The sequence below is a fragment of the Saccostrea echinata genome, unplaced genomic scaffold, assembly GCF_033153115.1.
Source record: "Saccostrea echinata isolate AGI-Se365-2 ecotype Australia unplaced genomic scaffold, CSIRO_AGI_Sech_v1 ptg000018l, whole genome shotgun sequence".
In the NCBI taxonomy this organism is placed as follows: domain Eukaryota; kingdom Metazoa; phylum Mollusca; class Bivalvia; order Ostreida; family Ostreidae; genus Saccostrea; species Saccostrea echinata.
Window position 1 is genome coordinate 2322454 of NW_026889767.1, and position 23460 is coordinate 2345913.

The 23460-nt window shown below is 33.1% G+C and overlaps 1 protein-coding gene and 1 long non-coding RNA gene across 2 annotated transcripts in view; both read left to right on the forward strand.

Annotated features, from left to right (window-relative positions):
* Positions 1 to 23460, forward strand: part of LOC133189389 (receptor-type tyrosine-protein phosphatase kappa-like) — a 326872-nt gene that overhangs the window by 28544 nt on the left and 274868 nt on the right. The gene's annotated exons all lie outside the window — the stretch shown is intronic.
* Positions 13562 to 18436, forward strand: LOC133189490 (uncharacterized). Its single transcript, XR_009721484.1, has 3 exons — positions 13562 to 13592; positions 17358 to 17427; positions 18410 to 18436. It is a non-coding gene; the product is annotated as an uncharacterized LOC133189490 (long non-coding RNA).

Genomic DNA, 23460 nt, shown 5'->3' on the forward strand with positions numbered 1-23460 from the left:
AGTCAATTAAATCAATACAAATCGGGAGCAAAGCAACACGGACCTCCAAAAACATCAGAGGTTGGAACAGGTGCCATGGAAGAGTGAACATCCCCTGCCGACCGGTCACACCCACCATGTGCTCCTTGTCATGATCGGTAAATAACGGAAAAATCCGTCGACAATTCAGTGTGTAAATAATGGCCAAACAATTAGTATAAACAATCCTAACAGGAAATATATGTTTCGTTCACAGCTAAAATTGCAAAGTATTACTAACATAAATGTCTCAAAACATATGTTTACTATACAAAGTGAGCAATATGCATAATGTTCAATCCACATATGTTTAAAACTTGAATTTTTGTCCCCCGCTTTCACTCAAAGTGGGAGATATTAATTTGGATCTGTCCGGCTGCCCTTCTCTGTCTAGCTGTCCGTCTGCCTAATTTCTGTCTGTATGTGTTTAACACTTTCGTTTCCGAACGATATCTCAAAAGCCTTAGAGCTTTTGCGATGCAAATTTGTAGCATAACTCCCAATGACCTTAAAAAGACCTCTCTTGATTTAAGGTCAGAAGGTCAAAAGCCAAGATCAGAAATGATTTAAAAACATGTGACTTACTGAAAAGAAATAAAATTCAGACATATTTTTATGATAAATTACAATGAAAAGCTATGGAATTCCATATACGACAGCCAAGTGCTTACTGCCAACAGCTCACTGCTTACTGCCAACTGTTCACTGCTTACTGTCAACTGCTCACTGCTTACTGACAACTGCCACTGCTCATAGATGATATTGCCTGTTTTGTTATCTTTAATATCTTTAATACCCATGCTTAATTGAATAAACCCTATGATAGATAACAATAATATTAAGGTTCATCGATACTCTGATAAGAGAGATAACTCTTAATGATACAAATATCTATTCCTTTATAATCTTGTCGAGTTGAAGGGTCTTTTTTGTCCAATTTTGCCCGCAGTTAAGCTATGCTATAATCGTTTGTATTTCACTAAAAAAATACATTTCTTTTGGAAAATCATACGAGTTATAGAAACATTTTATATGGGTGAGCAGAGGGTTTATGAACCTTATTTACATATTTTTTTAATTTTTAAACAGTAAAGGCAAGGGAGGAATAAATAGGAGGAAAGAGTATATCCTCTTAAATACAAAACATCTAATTCCCACATTTCCTTGCAGGCAAATAATTCAATAGATTTTTGACGGGGGGGGGGGGGGATATTAAAGACTTAAATATATACGTCAGAAAAATGGGGCGGGGGGACTTAGTGGGATCTTGGGTAATATTTGTTGGTATATGCATTTATATCAGAAAAACTAATAAAAAAATCATAAAGGCCTATTACTCTATGTAAAAACAGTTGATCTCAGGCAAAGAAAAGCAATTTCAGTGCGGGGGGAAGGGGGGGGGGCACAATCCAACATAATTCCCTTGGATAAGAAATGATAAAAGTCCCAGGAGTCTTTTTTGAGGGAGCACTACTGTATAGTATACGATGGGAACTGTTTTTAATCTTAAAATACGCCCCCCCCCCCCTCCCCCGTGAGACAACAAAACCTTTCGAATGAATTTGTGAAATAACGATTTCAATTCATAAAAACTGAAAAACAGGATTCGTTGTTTCGCGGGGAAAGATGTTTTGAAATTCAAATTTCCATTTTCCGTTAATTTCTATAGTGAAAAATTTTCTCAAATTAAAGACTTATATCTAGGGGGGGGGGGGGTCCGGACCCCCCTCCCCCTGGAATATGTAGAGTTATTTAATGCATATTACTAAACAAACTAAAAGTGACCTTGGACCCCCCCCCCCTAGAAAACGCGGGTCCGTGTTAAGTTGGTATGAAAAGTCATAGACATGAAGATATGAAGCATAAGAATCCATCCCCACACCACCACCACGAAATAGGTTTTCACGTTTTGGTTAAGAGTTTACTTTTTTTTTCTTGTAAAGATATTTCTGGGTTGGATTTTTTTTTATTTGGGTGGACCCCTTCTCGAAAGAAATCCTGGATCCGCGCCTGGTTTTATGAAAATTTACATAAATATCAATATAAATATGAAAATTTATTCAAATATGTGTGGTAGTTGGCAGTAAGCAGTGAGCCGTTGGCTGTAGGCAGTGAAAAGTTGGCAGTAAGCAGTGGGCTGTCGTATATGGAATTCCATAAAGAGTCGATATTAGGAAATATTTCTAATTTCTAATATAGAAACCAATCCCGATTGAAATAAAATGGCCCCCGATCGAAATTAATGCAAAATTATTAAGTAATCAAAACTAAAGGCAAGTGCCGCCTAGAAAACATGTTTACAAATAAATCAAGTAGTTTGTAAACCATGTTACAACAAAACAACCAAATTTCACGATGGAATCACAATAGCTTTCTTCTTCATAAAATTCCGGTCGGGATCGGTTCAATTTGGATAAATTTATATAACGTAGTTAATTTGATTCCTCTTATTTATCTTAATATACTTTTACCCAATAACTTTTGATTGATTTAACAATTTGTACTTTGTATTTATAATACCATGAGGAGAAAGTTTTGACATTGAATTGTATTGGATTGTACAACGTAATGAAAATTGGATATTGAATTCAAAGAGTCACCTGTTTAACTCAATTTCGGACCACCGATTTTTTTCTAAGGAAATATAAATTGCTGTCTTATTCATTAATATAATAAAAAAGAAGGGTTTATACTAAAAAATATTGATCGACACATCTATTTTTGAGGATCTGTTTCATATAAAACAAAACAAAAACGTAGTAAATTTTTAACCATCATGTTGACCTTTTTGCACTTAAAGTTAAGCACTTACCAAAAATAAGACAAGAGGAACACTAGAAAAATTCTGATGTTGCCATGTTTAAACACTTGCTTTAATTAGTCTACATGCAAAAAATAATTAAAATCCATGACATGCGATGTGCCACCCATTGCCTTGTTTTTTGGTGGACTGCCTCTTAAAAGATTCCAAGATTTCAAAATCTGTACAGTCATGATATAAAAATAACTTTCTTTTGGCATGTCAACGTAAACTGTGCGACGTCATCAATTTATGCGTCATCGATTTGGATTGTTTACAGGGATGAGATACATAGAACATCTATAATTGTCTGCTTTGATATTTACTTTATCCAACTCGTTGAAATGGTGTATACTCGCTCGGCAAGCCTCGCAAATATACACCATTCAACTCGTTGGATAAAGCAAATATCAAACCACACAATATAGATATCCTCTGTGTACTCTGTAGCTAAGTCAGTAAAATCAGGTCGGGTACACTACCTTTTATGGAAGGCACTTTTCAACACGTGACTATGTTTTCCTCAAACCCATTCCCCAATCAACTGAATGAATCGCAAAGCATGACGGGCTACTACGTGTTTACGATTCAACAGCGGCATGTGGTTTTTGTCGGTCTACTGCGTTATATTTACTTGGTCACCGGAAAAACTGTACAGTTTCTTTTTTACATTATAAATCTGAAATTGAAAGATTATATTCCAAAGACACTGTTCCTTGCTCATATATAATATTGGAGCTGTTTTATATGATTAATAGTTGCTACAAATACCGTACAAACGCTTTAACGTTTGAATATCAATAAAAACTTTGTGATGATATTGAGGAGTTAAATAATACTTGCGCATATTATACTACTGTCTAAAACTATGTACATGTATATCACGTGAAAAAAAAAAAATCACTGCATTGCGAATCATTCAACAGTCGGTAAAGTAAACAGATAGCTAATTTAACATGCAAATTTATGCTGACGTCAGAAAATCTAGTGGTCTCGACCTGAAAATGGTTAACATAAAATCTTCTTCCGCTGCGGTTCAGTGATCAATCTAACGTGTCAATGTGGTTTCAGTAGGATATTTTACACGAGTTTCACGCGAAGAAGATTGATTGATTGATTATATGTTGTTTTGCGTCCCGTTCGAGAATCTTTCACTCATATAGAGACGTCACCATATACCGGTGAAGAGCTAATTCAAACTTTACCTTTACTCGGCACTTAAGGCCATTGAGCAGTGAGGCTAGGGTTCTTTATCGTGCTAACTCCTACAGTGGGAAGGGTCCTCGGTGTTTAAGGTCTCATCTGAAAAACCCGAAACTTTCACTTCAAAGTGCCGAGCGCTCGGCGAGAAACAGTTGCTACCTATTTTTTATCGACTTAGGTAAGTCGCGGCCGTGATTCAAACACACGACCTTCCGAGCATGGATCAAGCGCACTACCGTCTCAGCTACCGTGAGTGTTACACGCGAAGTAGATAAAATTACATTGTTTTTGGAACACTCCTCGTACAGCGGAATCGGTATTTAAAAATGGACTACACTTTTTATAATGTTAAAGACTGAAAATTTTCAGTAATAAGTTGAAAGTTTATCTTGAGTATGTCGCCAACAAACTTGCCAAGTGCTTTGGTTGGTTCTTCAGAATCTAGGAAAAAATGGACATGCACCTGAGCTGATATCTGATTTGTTTATACTCAAAGGACTATATAAGCGATGTTCTTTGGTATTTTACCAAAGAACCACGCTGATATAGTTCTCTGAGTAAAAAAAAAACCACTGGCAATAAAGTGTTAATTCATTAAACAAAAAAAAAAAAATCAATATTTAGTGATGCTTGTAAGGAATGGGACCCATGGAGGATCGAGGGAACGTTTGGGGAACACCTGTTATGATTCCCATTACAATTTGCCCGAGATGTTCATATGCTGAATAATTTCTTTGATAAAATAATTTTATGATTTTATTTTTGAAAGAGATTGATGATTTCTTCATTTTATATTGATAAAGCCAATTTGAAAGTATTGCATTTATATTTTTTTTATTTATATTTTGATAAAATCTGTTCAAAAGTCTTACCACTAGTATTCTGATATTATGTATAAATCTTACGTGAGGGGTATAACAAAACAGTTATAGACTGAGTTTGGGCAAAGAGATATGGAAATAACGAACAATAATCAAGCTCAGAAGTCCATTTCAAAACAACAAAAAAAAAGACAAATCGGGAGCAGAGCAATGACGGACCTCTTAAATTATTAGAGTTGGGATCAGCAACCATGGAGAAGTAACCACCCTCTGTAGACAGGTCACTATGCCCTGTGCTCCTTGTCATGATTCGGCAATCGGAGAAATCTGTAAACAATTCAATGAGTAAATTATAGCCGAAAATTAGTAAGAACAAGATGTGCTTGTGAAACACTGATGCCCCCCTATGGCAGCTTATGGCGAGGGTTAGTTTCTCAAATACAAGTCAAAATCCAGGCCAAAAGATAAAAAGATTAAATTTGAAAGCCCAAGCTGCAACTATTCAAAAGTTATGGCGAAGGTTAAAGTTCTTTAAAAGTAAGTAAAACATCAAGGTCAAGGTCAAAGTTGTTGGTATCCAAGGAAGGTCTTGTCACAAGGATTACATATGTAAATTATGAAAGCCCTAGCACCAACCATTCAAAAGTTATGGCCAAGATTAAAGTTTTTCGAAAGTATGTCAAACTCCTATGTGAAGGTCAAAGGGTCAAAGTGGTTGGTATCCAAAGGAAGGTGATGTCACAAGGATTACATATGTGAAGTATGAAAGCCCTAGTATCAGCCATTTTAAAAGTTATGGCCAAGGTTAAAGTTTTTCAAAAGTAGGTCAAACTCCTAGGTCAAGGTCAAAAGGTCAAAGTGGTTGGTATCCAAAGGATGGTCTTGTCACAAGGAATACATATGTGAAGTATGAAAGACCTAACTCTAACCATTCAAAAGTTATGGCCAAGGTTAAAGTTTTTCAAAAGTAGGTCAAACTCCAAGGTCAAAAGGTCAAAGTTGTTGGTATCCAAAGAATATCTCATAGAATACACATGTGAAGTTTGAAACCCCAAGCACCAACTGTTCAGAAGTTATGGCCAATGTTAAAGTCTTATAAAATTTTGCAAAAGTGGGTCAAACTCCAAGGTCAAGGTCAAATATGATGGTACTCAAAGAAGGTCTTGTCACAAGAAATACACATGTGAAATATGAAAGTCATAGCTTCAACCAATCAAAAGTTATGAGCAAGGTTAAAGTTGACAACAGACAGACAGACAAACAGACAAACAGATAAACAGACAAACAGACAAACAGACAGACAGGACAAAAACAATATACCCCCGGGATCTTTCGATCCGGGGGCATAAAAATGTCAATAAGTATTTTATTTAATATGAGATTGCATTTGCTGACAATTTCAAGGTCTACGGCCTCGGATAACATTCTTTCCTCCAGGTCCAACAAAGAGTTAAGATATGATAATTATATTCTGTAACTTAATTCTTTAATGTACAATTATTGCTTTTTTGAGGTCAATACGATGGTTAAGACACCTGAGGAGTACAATATTCACCGAACCCGAAGGGCAAGGTGAATATTGTACTTCGAAGGTGTCTAAATCATCGTATTGACCTCAAAAAATAACAATAATTGTTTTAATATATATGATTATCTATTTTTGGTCCAATGTAGAATAAATAATTCCTTACATTGATCCGGAAATAATTCCTTATGTTGACCGGGAAGGCCACGTGCTGCTCAATATAACGTAGTATTTTTCTAACATTGTTGGATCTAAGCCAATCAGAGAGATGGAAATTATTCAATCATATAATAAATTAATTTTATATGCGAAATTCAACACTTTTACTTGAGAAAGGGGCAATAATCACGAATCATTCTTCACGGCTCATTTATATTAAGGACATGCCTTTTCCTATATATATATATATATATATATATATATATATGTAAGTGTGTGTATGTGTGTGTGAGAGGGAGGGTGTGTGTGTGTGTGTGTTGGTTTTACCGATCTCCCGAGGACTATGGTGTAAAAAAACACCTTTAGTCCGAGGACGTAAATTTCTTCCGAGGACTTTTTCCACGTCCTCGGAAAAAAATTGCTTATATCGTCACAAAATGTCGAACTACATCACGTGGTGAAATTTGGTGAAAGTCCTCAGAATAATAGTAAGATGTGAAATTGTGTTACACCATCACACACTTTTATCGTCAGCCATAACACACATTTGATATTTAAGACGCGCGCTGATGCGCGCGCATCCGAACAGGACATTTCCGATGCGCACTGCTGCATGCGCATAGGAATAGCGGAAATGATGAAAGGTCTTGACTTTACGTCTCAATATGTAAGTATTCACAGTATATTTACCAAACGTTGTTTTATTAATGAAAAGTAAATAGAAAATAATCTTAGATAAAAACAGACATTTTGCAAAGAATTTTAATGATAGTATCTGTACTTACATTTAGATGTAAACAGATAGAACATACATGTACATTGATAGGAAAAGACATAAACAGATAAATGATAGATCTCATAAGACTAGTTAAAATCGGGCAATTGAGGAAAAATTGTCAATGAAGAAGGGGAAAAAGATAAGTACAGAAAACATGTTTATACCATGTTCATTTCTATGAACCTTTCAATCTTTAACGATCATGTTAACTCAGGGTTTTAGGTGACATTAACTTGTTGACAAAACGCTTGTTTAACATTGTAGAGTATAATCAAAAATGTTCTAAACTAAAACAAACAAAATATCTACTTAATAAATGAATATTGGTGCTAACATTTAATTCTTTACAATGTGAGGAGAATTTGCAACACCAAAGATAGCCTTATACATGGTCATAAAGTGGAAACTCGAGCTAAAATAACTGTAGAAAGGCAATCATAACAGCTAAATTTCTTTGTGCTTTTTCAATATCATATTGCAAATACATGAATTGTGTTTGTTAGAATTTGTGTATCATTACAAGTTATCGGATTTAATGGGAGAAATCTGAAAAATAAACAAATAAACACATTTCCAAAGAACATATTTCAAACATTTGTTGATTGACCTCATAAAATTGTTATTCAAGCACAGTCATGACACTAATAAGAGCTGGAAACAAAATTAATTTTGCCATTCTTTTTTGTAATAGTAGATCAAATATAGGTAAATTTTTGAATGTTGACAGAGGTAATTAAGACCAAAACAACTTTAATTAAAAACAAACTTTTTTGTTCATAGTTAGCAACATTATTCCTATTCTATTATTTTTCATTATCCAAATTTGCATATATTTGATCCCCAACCCCCTCTGACTAAAGATTCTCTTTACATGACGAAACACTTGTACAAGCAGTGATGCTAAGCACTGGTTAAATTAATTTACTTGAAAGATAGGAAAATTAAAAATGGCAGTTTGTAAATTTAGAACTTACAGAGGGAAGAGGCCAAAATTATTTAAAGGGAAACTAAAATTTGGACCATTTATCTTTATATGACAATGATCTTAGATTCCTCAGTTTTTCATTTTAGATATTTGTATTTGCAATTGAAAACAATGTATAGTTCCTTTGATATATTTTTCAGAAATGGAGAAAGTAGATTAACTTGTTTTAAAAAAAAAAGAGCATGCTTATAGATCTTTCCTGTATGGAAAAGCAAAATTAAAAAAAAAAATTCTATTCCTTTAGAAAATCATGGTTAAGTTTTAGGGTTTGAAAAGCGGTGTTGATCAAGAAAACAAGACCAACCATACTCAGTATTTATAACTTAACAAACTCTCAGAAACTTATAAATGGAATACTGAGATAATGGAATTGTTTATATTTGTTGTTGTAAAACTCGAGTTAGTATTAGTAGTTTTGCACACTTCAATTCATTTAATGTTCCTTACCTTTCATCTTCAAAACACAAAAGTGATCTCCATATTTGTTAAACATTCCTTCGAGAATTGAAAATTCACCACTCGCCAGTGGAGGGCTGCAAATTTAGAACTGTACTCAGTACTTATGGCTTTTGAGAAGTGAGGGATCTTTTTCATGCCAGCACTTACTGCGACACAGGACCTCAGTTTATACGGTCTCCTCCAAAGACCTGTCTCCACGTCCCGCTATGGGATTTGAATCCACAATGTAAGGATCATCTCCTTACTCCTTGACTCTAGAGTAAATGCTCTAACCATTGCACCATGCCGGTGACTTTGAGCAGAGGAAATGGCTTGTTAGCCTCTTATAAGATCAATTGATACTGATTATATGCACTACTTATGTAGTCACATAAACCAAATACTGCTGCTCATTGAGACACTGTTTGTAAGTCTTATATGATCATCCAAATGCACTTAAAATAAGTCATCATTCTAAAGAATTTCAAGCATCACATTCATTCAGAGAGTTAAAAAATAATCAGTACCTCAGGAAGTTTTGATAATTCTTACATTTGAAAAATATTTGCTCAAATTGAATTAGATTTCATATTTTAATCTGTTTATGTCAAACGATATGTTTTGTTTATTAACAATTAATTTCTCTCCTTGGTAAAATGATTTTTTTTATTGTTTATTTAATGTCCCTTCGAGAATTTTTTACTCATATTAAGAAGCCACCACTTGCCTGTGGAGGGCTGCAAAATTAGACCTGTACTCAGCACTTATGGCTGTTAACATTAGCAGTAAGGGATATTTTGTGCCAGCACTGCGACTAAGAACCTGCTTTTTACAGTTTCATCCAAAGGACCAGTTTCCAGGTCCCACAATGGGATTAAAACCTACGAAGTAAGGATCAACTCCTTACTTTGCAACTCTGGAGCAAAAGCTCTATCCTTTATGCCACATACAAATGGTAAATTAATAAACATGCACTAAATATGTTGACTCTACCATATATCGCATACCCTGTCAATGTTTTCACTATCTGCAGTCGCCTGCATGGTGCAGTGGTTAGAGCGTCTGCTCTAGAGTCGCGGAGTAAGAAGTTGATCCTTACGTCGCGGGTTCAAATCCCACGTGGAGACCGGTCCTTCAGATGAGACCATATAAACAGAGGTCCCTTGTCGCAGTAGGTGCTGGCATGAAAAAGATCCCTCACTGCTCAATGGCTGTAAGTGCCAAGTATAGGACAAAATTTGCAGCTCTCCACCGGCAAGTGGTTGCATCTCCATATGAGTGAAAAATTTTCGAGAGGGACGTTAAACAACAAACAATCAATCACTATCTGCACATTTTTGTTTTTTCCTTTACAAATATAAAGATACAGGACTGTATAATTTTTGTAAAACAGCTGGATTTTTAAGTTCAATTTCTTTTGATTTAAAGCTAAGAATACTCAGATAGAAGAGCTAAAGGAATGGTTATTAAGGGACAAGCTTAAGTATTTCTGACCCATTTATTCCATCCCCTTTAAAATTACCATGGGGTTACAGATACAGGTTGGTTGTGTGATCAAATCCCATCGAGTCCAAAGGGCTTTATGGTTGGTAACAACATATGACTATAGTCCCATAGATGATAAAATATTATACTTTTTCATGCTACATTTAGCCCATATATGCAGCATTAGAATATTATAAAAATTGAGTATAAAACATTAATGTTTTTACTCTAAATTTCAAATGTCAAGCTAAAAGGAATTACAACATTGAACTATTGACCCTTTCTAGTCATTCATAGTTATAAATGAGCCTCCTTGAATCCTAATATTTGTCAGAAGAAAACACTGTAATTTTAGATAGTGTTTTTTTAAATAAGTGTTTATTTTCTAAAAACATGTTTGTGCAGGTGTATTACAGGTGTATTACACATATTCCAAGTGTTCAGTCACAGAAAATATATATACCATTGAACTTTGGTATCTCAAACACTGATATCTTGAATACCATGGATATGTGCAAGTTAACTGGATGTCCCAACCACTTATCTTTTAAGAAATAAACCCTCGATATCTTGAATACTGAGATATCTCAAAGTTTTTTCAGTCCCATCTACGTTGAGATAATGAGTTGTTTCATGAATCACCAACAAGTATTCACATTTTGATGCAAAATTTAATAGTTCTAACCAACCAACCACTCATTAATCACATTACTACATATATTTTAAATAAAATAAGTTCACAATTAGTTTATATTACATATATACATTTTAACAATTCTTTTGATGTTTTTAACTACAAGATATTATATACATAATTAAAATTAATTTCAATTTAAATTGTTCAGAAATGTCAAAATGGAAAATTTCAGAAACCTGGCTTCATTTACTGGTACTGAAATTGCAGAAAAGTTCATTCATTTTTAATGAATTTATAAATTTTATGAAATTCATTCTAGGAACAGATCAGAAATTCAAAAATAGAGAGTATCTATTAAAATAATAAAAAATCGAAGTGAATTAACACTTTAGCATAGGTATGTGCCTGCATGTATTTGCAAACATACTAATAAATAAACAAAGTTGATGTATCACTATCAATATACCAAATGATATTATATAACTGAAGCATTTTAAGTAAATCTTTTGGTTGTAACCAATATAGCAATTTGTCGTGTTAAACAGAAAAAGTAATCCGAACTGCGAAGTAGCTCCCAAGTAGTCCATGTGTACTAAGTACTTCCAAGTTCCTTTGTAACAACCAGTTTTGTGCCCACTTTTGCAGATGAGTAGGGCAGTATATATGGATCATATTCAAAAGCTTTAGAGATATTTATGAATGAAAAAGTTTGGCAAAACAATCAATTTCATTTCCTCAGTTGATATCATTCATGTTTCTTTGGATTGAAAAAAATCTTTATATAACCTTCAATAAAAGTCCTTAATTATTTCCTATGTATCTTATAACATGAGATCTGATTGGTTAGCAAGCCAGAGAGTAAATTTCCGTACAAACAGCTAAAGCGGGGGGGGGGGGGGGGGGGGTTAAAAATTGAATAATGTGACATCACAATGAATAGTTTCTATATCAAATAAACCCCATACAACATGATGTCACGATGTATTGAAGCATGTAGTAAATCAATCAATAGTTTAAAACATTAGTGTAATTAGGTTTACAGAGAAATTATTAGGTTATATAGGAAATAAATTTGTTACACAGGTTTAATCAAGGTGTAGAGTGATTTACTTGTTAGCAAATATAACCTATCACTGGGTCGTATTTTGGCCGACTTGTTTCATACCAATTGTTAGGCCTTTGTTTTTATACTAAATTTGACTATGGAATGTTCCATCTACTTGATCAATACATACAGCTCACAGCGGGTGTGGCCAGTCAACAGGGGACGCTTACTCCTCCTTGGCACCTGATCCCACCTCTGGAATTTCCGGGGTCTGTGTTTATGCCCTGCTTTTAGATTTGTATTGTTTGTTGTCTTTATGAAATTGATCAATGTTCATTACCTTCTCCTTTTCATTCTATATCCATATGGTGCAATCATAACCTTGATCTTTTGACTCCAGAATCAAGAGGAATCATCCTCTCCACTGGAGTAGTGCAAGTTTTAGACACTGCACAGAGACTGATCTAAAAGCCAAACCAACTATATCACAGACACAGAAATTATATTCCTGATGTGTACCCTAAATTAAATTAGTTACTATTGTCTGTTCCAGAATAAAGAGACCCAAGTCTTTATTTTTAAAATAATTATAAATTCTTTTAAACAATGTAATATAGAATATTAAGTAATGTAAGTACTGTGCAACAAATGTAAATCACACAACAAATTACATAACTATGCATGTAATATTTAACACATATAACAGGGTGGTTGGGCAATGTGTATGTTTAAGGTGTGTAATAGGACATCCTCTATGACACAATACAATATTTTACAAGATATGGTGCATACATGTCTGATAAATTATGTCATATTTATTTAATTAGTATATTACTATATAGGTCCCTGGGCATTGCATGCTCGTTTATTTAATTAGATACATGCATTTTCTTTACTTTTAGAGCATATTTTATGATTAAACAAATGTCATTTCAAAACTCTACCAGATATACAGTGCACCCTACATGTACAGGGTGATAAAAAATACATTATCAATATATTGCCATTTATCATGTTTATTTACTAATAATTTCAAAACTTTTTAATTCTCTGAAATATTGCATATTTATGAAAAAAAAATCCTGACGATTATATAAATTACTTGCGATAGGATTATCCAATAAAATAAATGAATTGTGCATTTCTACCCTAATCACCATCTTTCTTCAACATCGACTAATACGAGGTTCGACATGGCAGTTATAAATAAATATTTATCTTTTTATTCTGTCTTCAAATGCTGTACAGCTGGTCTGAAAAAATGTGATGGACTACTAGAGGAAATAAGATCTATTATTTATTAGAATTAAAGGTTCTGTATTTTAAAAAAAAGTTGGCAATTTACATGTACGAAACGATAGTAGTTCGGGTTATTTAGCCAACCAAAATGGCAGTAAGGTTGAGGTACCAACCGAGGACTGAGGACACTTAGAGGATTATTCGACTTACAAGAATGGTTTCGGGGAATGTTTTGCTGTTTAAGTATAAGAAGAATGTTTAAACAGTTAAATACACACGGTTAGTCGCCTAAGTTCAAATCTATCAAAGTTTTAAAAAGATATCCACACTTGGACAATACACAGTCATTTTAATAGCACTGTTAGGCTATTCCGAATAACCCGCGCTTTGCGACTCATGGTATTTTACCTTATGGCTGCATCCACACGTTTGACAACCAACCAGTCATGAACATGCACGGTATATACAAAATTAACTATTTAATTCATTATTTAACTTGCTGTAATCCTTGTAACAACAGTAAAGCAGTGGAGATACCAAGCACCAAAACCGAACAATATAAAAACTCATTTTTTGTTTGCACTGCAATAGACTGCAATCATCTGGAAGAGGAAGTAGTCGTAGATAGAATTTTCTAATCATTAAAATAATACTGTGCTTCAGACCTGGTTTAACAGCTGTTTACTGGTTTAAGTGAGGTGTGGTGAGGGCTCGTCTGGAGACGCAGTTAGATTATTTAACCAATTTCAAAGTAGTTCGTGCCCCAAAGCTTTTAAAGAGTTTTAAGACCACGTTACAACATCCCGGCGACTAAATTCACCCTTCTCCATCACATTAAAACCCAAGAGGATTCTTATAATTTTATACTGGTACATAAACAAATTGATTGAAGAAATGCCCATGTAGAAAACGCATCGTTTTTCTTGTCAATGTCGTAGCATTATATTGGTGGATGAAACTTGACATATTAGTATTGATAGAATGCTTCCAATTACAATTACATGTTTTTGAACTTAACTCAAAATCATTAAAGTCATGACTGTATTTGTAGACCCCTACAGTTTGGGGTATTTCGAATCCTGTTTGTGCATGAGTGCAGATGAATAAAATACACATGCTGCACACTTGTTATATTTACATGTCAGATGTACACTCAATTTTTAGACAGGACCAAACTTTTACTAGTCCGTGTCGATCAGACATGCCCTATAAATGTTAAACCCTGTGTCTGAATGCATAAATATTTTTTACTTGTCTGATTCTGAACAGATTTAAAGAAAATTATTGAACTTAATGAAGGCTAAATTAGCTATAAAAATAACTGACTTATTTAGATTTGTGTTATCATGAAGATAGAAATATTAATTGCACTCCTTCTCTAATTAGTAATATTTATCGAGGTATAACTGAGTGTTAAAGATGGAATTCAAAATTTATGCTATGCTACATGTGCATATTTTAAGTTAAAATTTAACTTCTGTATCTTGAATCATAGGATATCACAAAGTTTTTTCTAGGACCCATTATTAGGTTCAATGTTTATAATCTACTCTAAAATTCTTAAAAATGAGTTTTTATACTACTAGTATCATTTACATTTTTTAAAAACATTTTTTAATTATGTTTTTATCACAAATGTAAAGTTTCACTATATATACCATGAAGAATTCTGAATCACATCAGAAACAGATAATAACAAACGCCAGAAACAAATATAACAAACAATGGAAACAGAACGTAACACCCTCTTGATCATCCTCGTGTGCTTTTATGCTACATATTACAATAGCTCGGGTTCGAGATTTAATGCTGTTGGTTGCTAAGCAAATGTAAACAAAATATGGGGCATAGTTCCAGGGCTCGACATTGTACGCTTGTCCACTTGTCCAGTACCAGTGAAAATTTTTCATGAACAAGTGATATAATTGCTGACCACTTGTCCAATTTGACAAGGGATATTTTTCTAGGAAGAATTTTCTTTTTTAGCTGAGCATGGAAACTTAAAGAATTAAAATCTGTTGTCAACTTTTTATCGGAGGTTCAAAATGAAAACATGCCATGCATGCTGTTTGTAAATAGTTAAATGTTGATCCTGCTCGTAATAAAGACGGCCCTGGTTGTCAAACTTGATCAGGATGAATGGTACTATGAAACTTGTCTGAAATATCTGATGTTTTTCAGGCGTTTGTCACAATTTTAATATTTGATGTACCAGGCAGTTGACTACTTAGAACTACAGTAACTTTGAAACCTGTACTTTTACTGAAGGAAATTTGGGTTTTTATTATCTGGTAGGGGAGCTTTAGCAAAAGACAGAGGCGCAAAGGATAAGCAAAAGAAGGCAAAGAGAAATTTCAAGTCATATAGTCAGCTATTTCTTGTTGTTACTATTTTTCTTTCATACATGTAATTATATAACATGATTTACAGCTACTTTAGGATAGGATGATACAGTTTAGTAATTTGCAATATGTGTCCACTCAAAGTCTCAAAAACAGACTCAATGAATGTATTATAGACTATTGTAATGTACAATATTTTTTTCAATTTGTTAAATAGGTCTTTTATGAAATATTTTCATACAAGTAAAAGTTATGTTCAGACAAGTAAATTTCACAATCACTTGTCCGAGTGGACAAGTAAGAATAAACATTAATGTAGAGCCTTGAGTTCTAAGCGTCATGAAAACATCCTTGGATTATTTGTCTAAACTGTATGCTTTATAACATATACCACATGGCTTCGAGGGTAACATGCCAGAATATTTTCCTCAATTGTGTCACCCAATGTCGAATGCATATCTTGTCATTTAATTATTCAGTTTTATTTATTTTAATATATTTATATCCAAAAACATTATTGCTTATGTAATTGCTAGTCATGAGGACCCCCTGGAGATAAGCCTATTAATATGGCAATAGATGGGACTGAAAAAAAAAACCCTTTGAGAAACAGATACTTAAGGTTTCAAGAATAGAGGGTAAAGTTCATAAACTCACTGAACTGAGCACTTAGAAATATCCATGGTTGAGAAAGAGTTTTAAAATACATAAGTTAAACTGTCATTAACAATAAATTTTATTTCTCCATCAACTATTTTAGCTCACCTGAGCCAAAGGCTCAAGAGAGCTTTTCTGTCAGATCAAAACTTGTATGTTGTCTGTCACTGTTGTTGTTGGAAGCGGCGACATAAACTTTTCACATTTTCATCTTTTTCTCCAAAACTACTTGGCCAATTTAAACCAAACTTGCCACAGAGCATCCTTAGGTAAAGGAAATTCAAGTTTGTTCATATGAAGGGCTATATCCTCTTTCAAGGGGAAATAATTAAGACTTGGTGTAAATTTAATGGCATCTTTTAAAAATTTTCTTCTCAAGAATCAGTGGACCAGAAAATGAAATTTCTGTGAAAGCTTTATTACTGTGGGCCAGAAAATGAAATTGCTCTGAAAGCTTCATTACTTATTGTACATTCAGGTTTGTTTAAATAATGACCCCCCCCCCCCCCCCCCCCCGGGTAGGGTGGGGCCACAATGGACAATCAAATTTTTACATATGAATAAATATACATCATCATGTCATTCATCATGTGTTCATGTGTAGTAAAAAAAAAAAGTAGAACAGCAAGGCCATAGTGACTCGGGTGAGCATTGTTGCCCATGGCCACTTGTTCTTTTTAGAGGCATTTTTTACTTTGACAAATTGCACTTTAATAATATTATAAGCTTAAATTGGATAATATTTTATTAACCATAACATTGTTAATCAAACTTTGGTGAAACTGTGAAATTAACTTGTCAAATGACTAGAAATTTCTTACTGAATCTAGATATGGATATACAGTTCTACAACATTTAAAATTTTACTGTGGCTCAGCGCACAAAAACAAAAATTTTTGGAGATCAATAACATTTTGTCGAAATCAAAGACAAAACCAAATGCACGGGTATTTACAAAGTTTGATTTGTTAATTTTTTTACCATATGAATAATTTACTCTTTCTTTCCAGTAGACCCTTGTTATGCCATGCTAAGCTTGGAGCCAGGAAATAGCAAATCAAAATGAACTTAGTCAGTTGTTGTTCTTTGTAGAAAGAGACAATTTCTTTTCAGGTTTTCTTTTATGGTTTCTCATTTTAGACCTACAGTATTTATTTTTGACTCAAATATTAGGAATATTATACTTGTGGGCAATCAATGAATTTAAGGAATACTCTTTTTTTAGGTGCTCATGATGCAACTTCCTGGATGGTGTGTAAACTGTTTATCAGCATGTGAAATCCACATGATTGAAGGTATCTTACCTATCAATAATATCAATTTTCTCTATTAAAAGCTGCATAAGGAATATATTTTATTTCTGGTCTCAAATTTTTGTCCAAGCATTATTCATTTTTCTTCATCTTTTATCTAGTGAGGTCATATTAATTGATTAATTTAATCAAGGCTTTATTAGTAAAATATAGTGAAATTATTTCCTTGTGTATGACCTTTAAAGGGGCATAGACACAGATTTGAAGTTAATATTTTCTAAAATTTCTGATTATATCATGACATGTGTGGCTATAGCATTTTACAGGGAAATATAATAAAAACTTATTTTATCTGGAAATTTTTGAAACTACGAATTTAGGGACGCGTTTGATTGACACATCCTTGCACTTTCACAAAGTAAACTTCATCCTTAATACTTAAAAAAAGTAGAAATTTTGTGTTTTAATGAAAAAAATTAAAGATAAAATTCAGAAAATTCACAGTTGAAATGTGAGAAAGCAAAACCAACTCATCAGTATTGTCAGTCCGTGCTCAGTGATGTGTGCAGAGTTTAACAAATTGAACACACCCGATGGAACGTAAACTGTTTTGTGTTCAATTTGTTAAACTCTGCACACATCACTAAGCACGGACTGACAATACTGATGAGTTGGTTTTGCTTTCTCACATTTCTACTCTGAATTTTCTGGATTATATTTTTTTTTAATTTTCATTAATATACATCAAAAAACCTACTTTTCTTAAGTATTAAGGAAAAAGTTTACTTTGTGAAAGTGCAAGGATGTGTCAATCAAATGTGTCCCAAAATTCATAGTTTCAATAATTTACAGATAAGATAAGTTCTTATTATATTTCCGTGTGAAATGCTATAGCCATATATATGTCATGATATAAATTAATACAGAAAATTTGAGAAAATATTTCAAAACTTCAAATCTGTGTCTATGTCCCTTTAAGAGTAACAGGTAACTTTACTTTTGAAAATAATTTTTCTTATTTCAGGAGAAGTCTCCCTTGTTAAAGATCAGCAAGGGCAGATAATGCATGATGCAATCTGCTCACTAAAAAGATTACACCAATACATCCCATACATGTATTTCTACCTATCACTTATGTAACCTTTGTCATGCTCTTCAGAGAGGTAAGAAAACAAAATAATTATGAAAAAAAATTTTGGTAAAAGCAACACTTAGAGATCACTTTATATGGTGTCTGTCTGTCTGTCTGTCATACCCTATATCCAGAACTGTAAGAGGAATGGATTTGATACTTTGCACTTGCATTGCTTGGCACTTTGGCTTTTGTAAAATACCATATACAGTCAAACTCGTTTACATTGAAATTTAAGGGACCTTGAGATTTATTTCAAATTAACCGAATTTCATTATATCTGTGTGCTATGAATTACATAAAAAATGTAGATACAGTTGAACTTCGTTATCTCGAACACTGATATCTCAAATACCATGGATATGTCGAAGTGATTTGTTGTCCCAACCACTTATTCTTTAAGTATTTTACCCTCGATATCTAGAATCCTCAGATATCTCGAAGTTTTTTCTTGGTCCCTTCAAGTTCGATGTAACGAGGCTTGACTGTACAGTAAAAAAAAATATACATGTGAGAATTCATTTTTTTTTTTACATAACATTACATGCAGTGTTTCAGAAATGTATGTATCTCTATTTTTCGAAAAAGTCCTAAATTTTTTTTACTGTTTTATTTTTTTTTTTTTTTTTGATTTGTGTTAGAAAACTATCAAGACTATTTACACACGAAAAAAGTTCATCCTGAACATTGCCACATAGATACAATGATTTGTCAGGTTCACATCTATAGAACAGCCCTGTCTCATCAGCTTTGAAAACATATGCTTCATATACTTCAATTCAAGAAGTTTATTTTCCATTTACTTAATTACAGTGGGTTTATTTACTCCGGCACTTTTTCCACTAGGGCTGTGTCAATATATTGATTAATCAATACATATCGATATTCAGGAATGTATTGTATCGACAAACTAACTTCCAATATGTATCGGGCAGACAGTTTTTCTTATAATTCTGTGAAAAAGTTGGGAATTTCAGTCACCAAAGATAATTTTTAACTGTTTTTAATTAAAACTGGTCAATAATAAAATAAATATTAAGGAGATAACACATCTTAATTAACTATTGCAGAATACATAGACAACTATATTTTAACATATTAGTTTTACAGTCATTAAAAGTTTGAATTTGAAGTGTTCTTTGTAAAGACCGTGAGACATACATGTATGAACTTCCAATTTGGTAATAAAACACCCAGTTTTTGTCAAATTTATTCATTAAATGATTTACAAGACCTTTTTGCTAGACTTATTTAAGAATCCAATATATTGCATATTGCTTTATAAAATATCTTATCGAAATATTTTTGTCAATACACAGCCCTATTCTCCACACACCAATTTTTACATGACATCCCTGCGCATTTTATCCATGTTGGTCTTAATGCCGTAGTTAGAAAATAAAAATGGCGACTAATATGTTCCGGTGAGAAATGCTCAATGATTATTGTTTTATCTATACAACACATAATTAAATTTGTACAGGTCCACCAACATCAAATCACCTGTTAAAAATTAACACGTGCTAGACTTCGTATATATAGTCAGTCACCTGAGTCCAGGCGTCGCAATCGGCAACTTCAATGTAACCGTTATCAAAACTGCTATAAGCTTTGTATTCAGCGGACCCCAAAATCACTTCAAATTAACAGAGTTTTTCAAATTAACTGATTTCAATCTAAACGAGTATTTATTGCAAAGAAACTATACCAGTATTTTAGGAGAAATCAAATTCATTTCAAACAAACCGATTTTCAAATAAAGAGAGTTCAATGCAAGTGAGTTCGTTATATTACAATTCAGTTGACCTTTACCTTTGACCTACTTTATAAAAATACTCTGGCGGTTGATTGAATTATTATTATTATTATATTTTTTTTTGATTTTGAGAAGCAGGATTTTGATAATTAGCATTTATATCACATGTTACTGTATAAGAGCTCATGACACTGTACTTTGAAACTGTATGCAACATTACCACACAAACTGAAATTTAATAAAATACAATGAAAATACATCAGGATGGGTACTTGTATACCAAAAGTATCGTTATAGACTGAAGAGAGACTGAAATCTCTTTTGGAAGATAGCTGGGATAAAGATATATTTATTAAAAATAATTATTTTAATTAATTTCAATTTTATAATTCACTTTAGCTTTGAAGGGTGGGGAATCATATATCTATTGTCAGGTTTTATATGATAAATGCTATTCTGTAGTGGTCTTATTATTTGTGGATTTTTTTTCTTTGCTATATAAGGGCTATTTTGAAATTAATGAGACATTTACTTTTACTCCATAAAAGAAAGACATAAAGTCATGAAAATTTGTCAACATTTTATCAAGAACAAATAAAACAGCTATGAAAAATTTCTAATTGATAGGATGACATGTCCCATTGGAATTATAAACTTGCATATGTCTATTGACCTAAAGCAGCATTGCTTCTTCATTTTCACCTAATGCCAGCCATAGATCTTCACTCATGTTGAGACAGTCTGGAAGCATTAATGCTTCTTTCTCTGTCATCACAGAAACTACTCAACTGATTGAGATGAAACCTTTTAGGGTTAACAGGCATGTTGTGTAGATGTGCAGAAGGAAGGCCATTTTACCTATACTTGCATGCACATGTGTGCACGTGCAAGGAGTGAAATGACTGAAGCAATTGAAACACCATTAACCTTCCTGTTTTTTTATGATATGCTTTGAACTTCATTGTATTAACTTATATTAGTGGTGTGGACATGAAGAGGTGGTTGAATTAGCAAGAAAGCATGTGCATGCATGTGTGCTTTGCTCTGTTTGACTAACACAAAAAATCTCAATAACCTTTGTGTTTTTTGATGAAATGCTTTGAAATTTAATACATAGTCATACGCAACAAGGCGCTACATTTTGATATAATATATGAGATATTGTGAAAACACGCTCATGCAAGTGTGCTGCAATTTGATTGGTTTAAACTTTAAATGGCTCTTACAATACTAACTTTCTTAGTTTTTAACAAAACAGGATGGAATTTAGATCATAGATAGGTGTAATGGGTTCCTACATTGTGCTACTATGAAAATTGAATGCAAGAATGCGGATTCTGATTTGCTAATACTTATATGGCTGTATCTCTCATAGTTTTCAATGAAAATCTTTAGATTTCTTACATAGCTATTTATTGTGAGTCTCTTCACGAGGAAGGAATATGAAATATTTAGAAAATATGGGCATGTGCATGCGCTAGAGGTGTAACGATACAGCAATACATCGATCATATTGATCACAAGGGCTGACGATACGCGTATCGTAATGTCATGTATGTATTGTGATACAGTAGATAATTTACATTGTTTTGTTTGTAACTTCTACATACAACCTAACAAATTTTAATGTTTTAAAATGGCTGAAAAAAGGTAGCAGAGAAAAAAAAAACAATTTCAAGACTATAAATCCACCTTTTATTAACTTTGGTAAGGGTTATCAAGATATTCTTTGTATATTTTTTATAACTGTGGAGTTAGCAAAGAATTATATGTTAAGATAAAGCTTAATTCAATTGGTGACAGCTGTATCATGATACATGTTGTATATCACACGACTTGTATCATGATATGTAAACAGTGTATTATTTGAATTTGGAATTATTTTGATTATTGGAATTTGGGGTTTTCAAGAAAAAAGCCCTTAGTCAGACTAACTTAGACAACTAACAAGAATTTCCATTTCTTTTTGTGTTAGTCTTTACTAACTTAGTTAACTAACAATAATTTTTCTAATAAATGTTGGGTTAGTCTTAACTAACTTAGCCAACTAACAAGAAATATTCTAATAAATGTTGGGTTATTATATAGTAATACCACTAATAATATGTTTGAATTCATTCTTTCTCTTTAATTTATAATGATTTTGTGTTTATCAATTTTATTTTTCTTATATAATGTTGTTTGTGCTGGTGTTCTTTTTTATTTGGACTTTATTTTGTGGACTTGGCCTAAAACCAAGGCTTAGTCAGTGTTTGTTCAGTCTAAGCAGGGTTAGTTAGCGCACGCGCACCATAGGGGTTAGTTGTGCCAGGCATGACTAACCCCCTCGAGCCTTCAACACTACAACAATAAAAAACGTCCCAAAATCATTTCAACATCCGTGTTCTGAATATTATGCAGTCTTTGCACTCAAGATATTCAAGAATCCTCACCAACATGCGTAATTTTCGTAATTTCTATCGTAAGTCATTTCACTGGGCATGTCATTTCAACGTTCTCGAATTTTTCACTAACCTTGCAGTTTACATTCGAAAAATCCCACCTGTCGCGTCAATATCGCCGAGGAAATGCTGTAGTAAATAAAAAAATGTTAACAATACGATTAGATGCGTTGAAAATACGGCAAAATACGAAGTAATGTAGCTGCCTTCGTCCTAAACACAGCCACTGCAGACACAACTCGGCGTCACTTCCGCTGTGACGTCATATTCACTCCCTGCACTGAGTGAGAGTATGTAGGTGGATCCAAGCGTAACGGGAATCGCAATTTCATTCGTAACATACTTAAGACGGTGTTAGGCAATAATTTATCCAATGTTAATAAAGGCATACACATAGAGACTTGTAATGAAAAGTTCTCGAAACTCTATCACGCATAATTTAGTTTTAATGCACAATAAATTATCTTTCAGTGTTTCAGTTTTTATTGCAGCCAATATCACAGGTATTTCTGTCCTTCTAAGTGTTCACTTTCCATCTTTTGTTCACTCGTTTTCAATGTTGAGTTTTCCTTGGTGAAGGTTGTTTAAATTTAGGTAAAATAAGTCAGTTGAAAAATTTTAAAATATGCTAAATACGGGATTTATGAAGGGGTTAAGCCCCTGTGGAAAATTATGTTTTATGTCAGAAATACAACCACCTACTTTCATGTTTCAAAAATAAATAAATAAATAAAAAATATTCATAA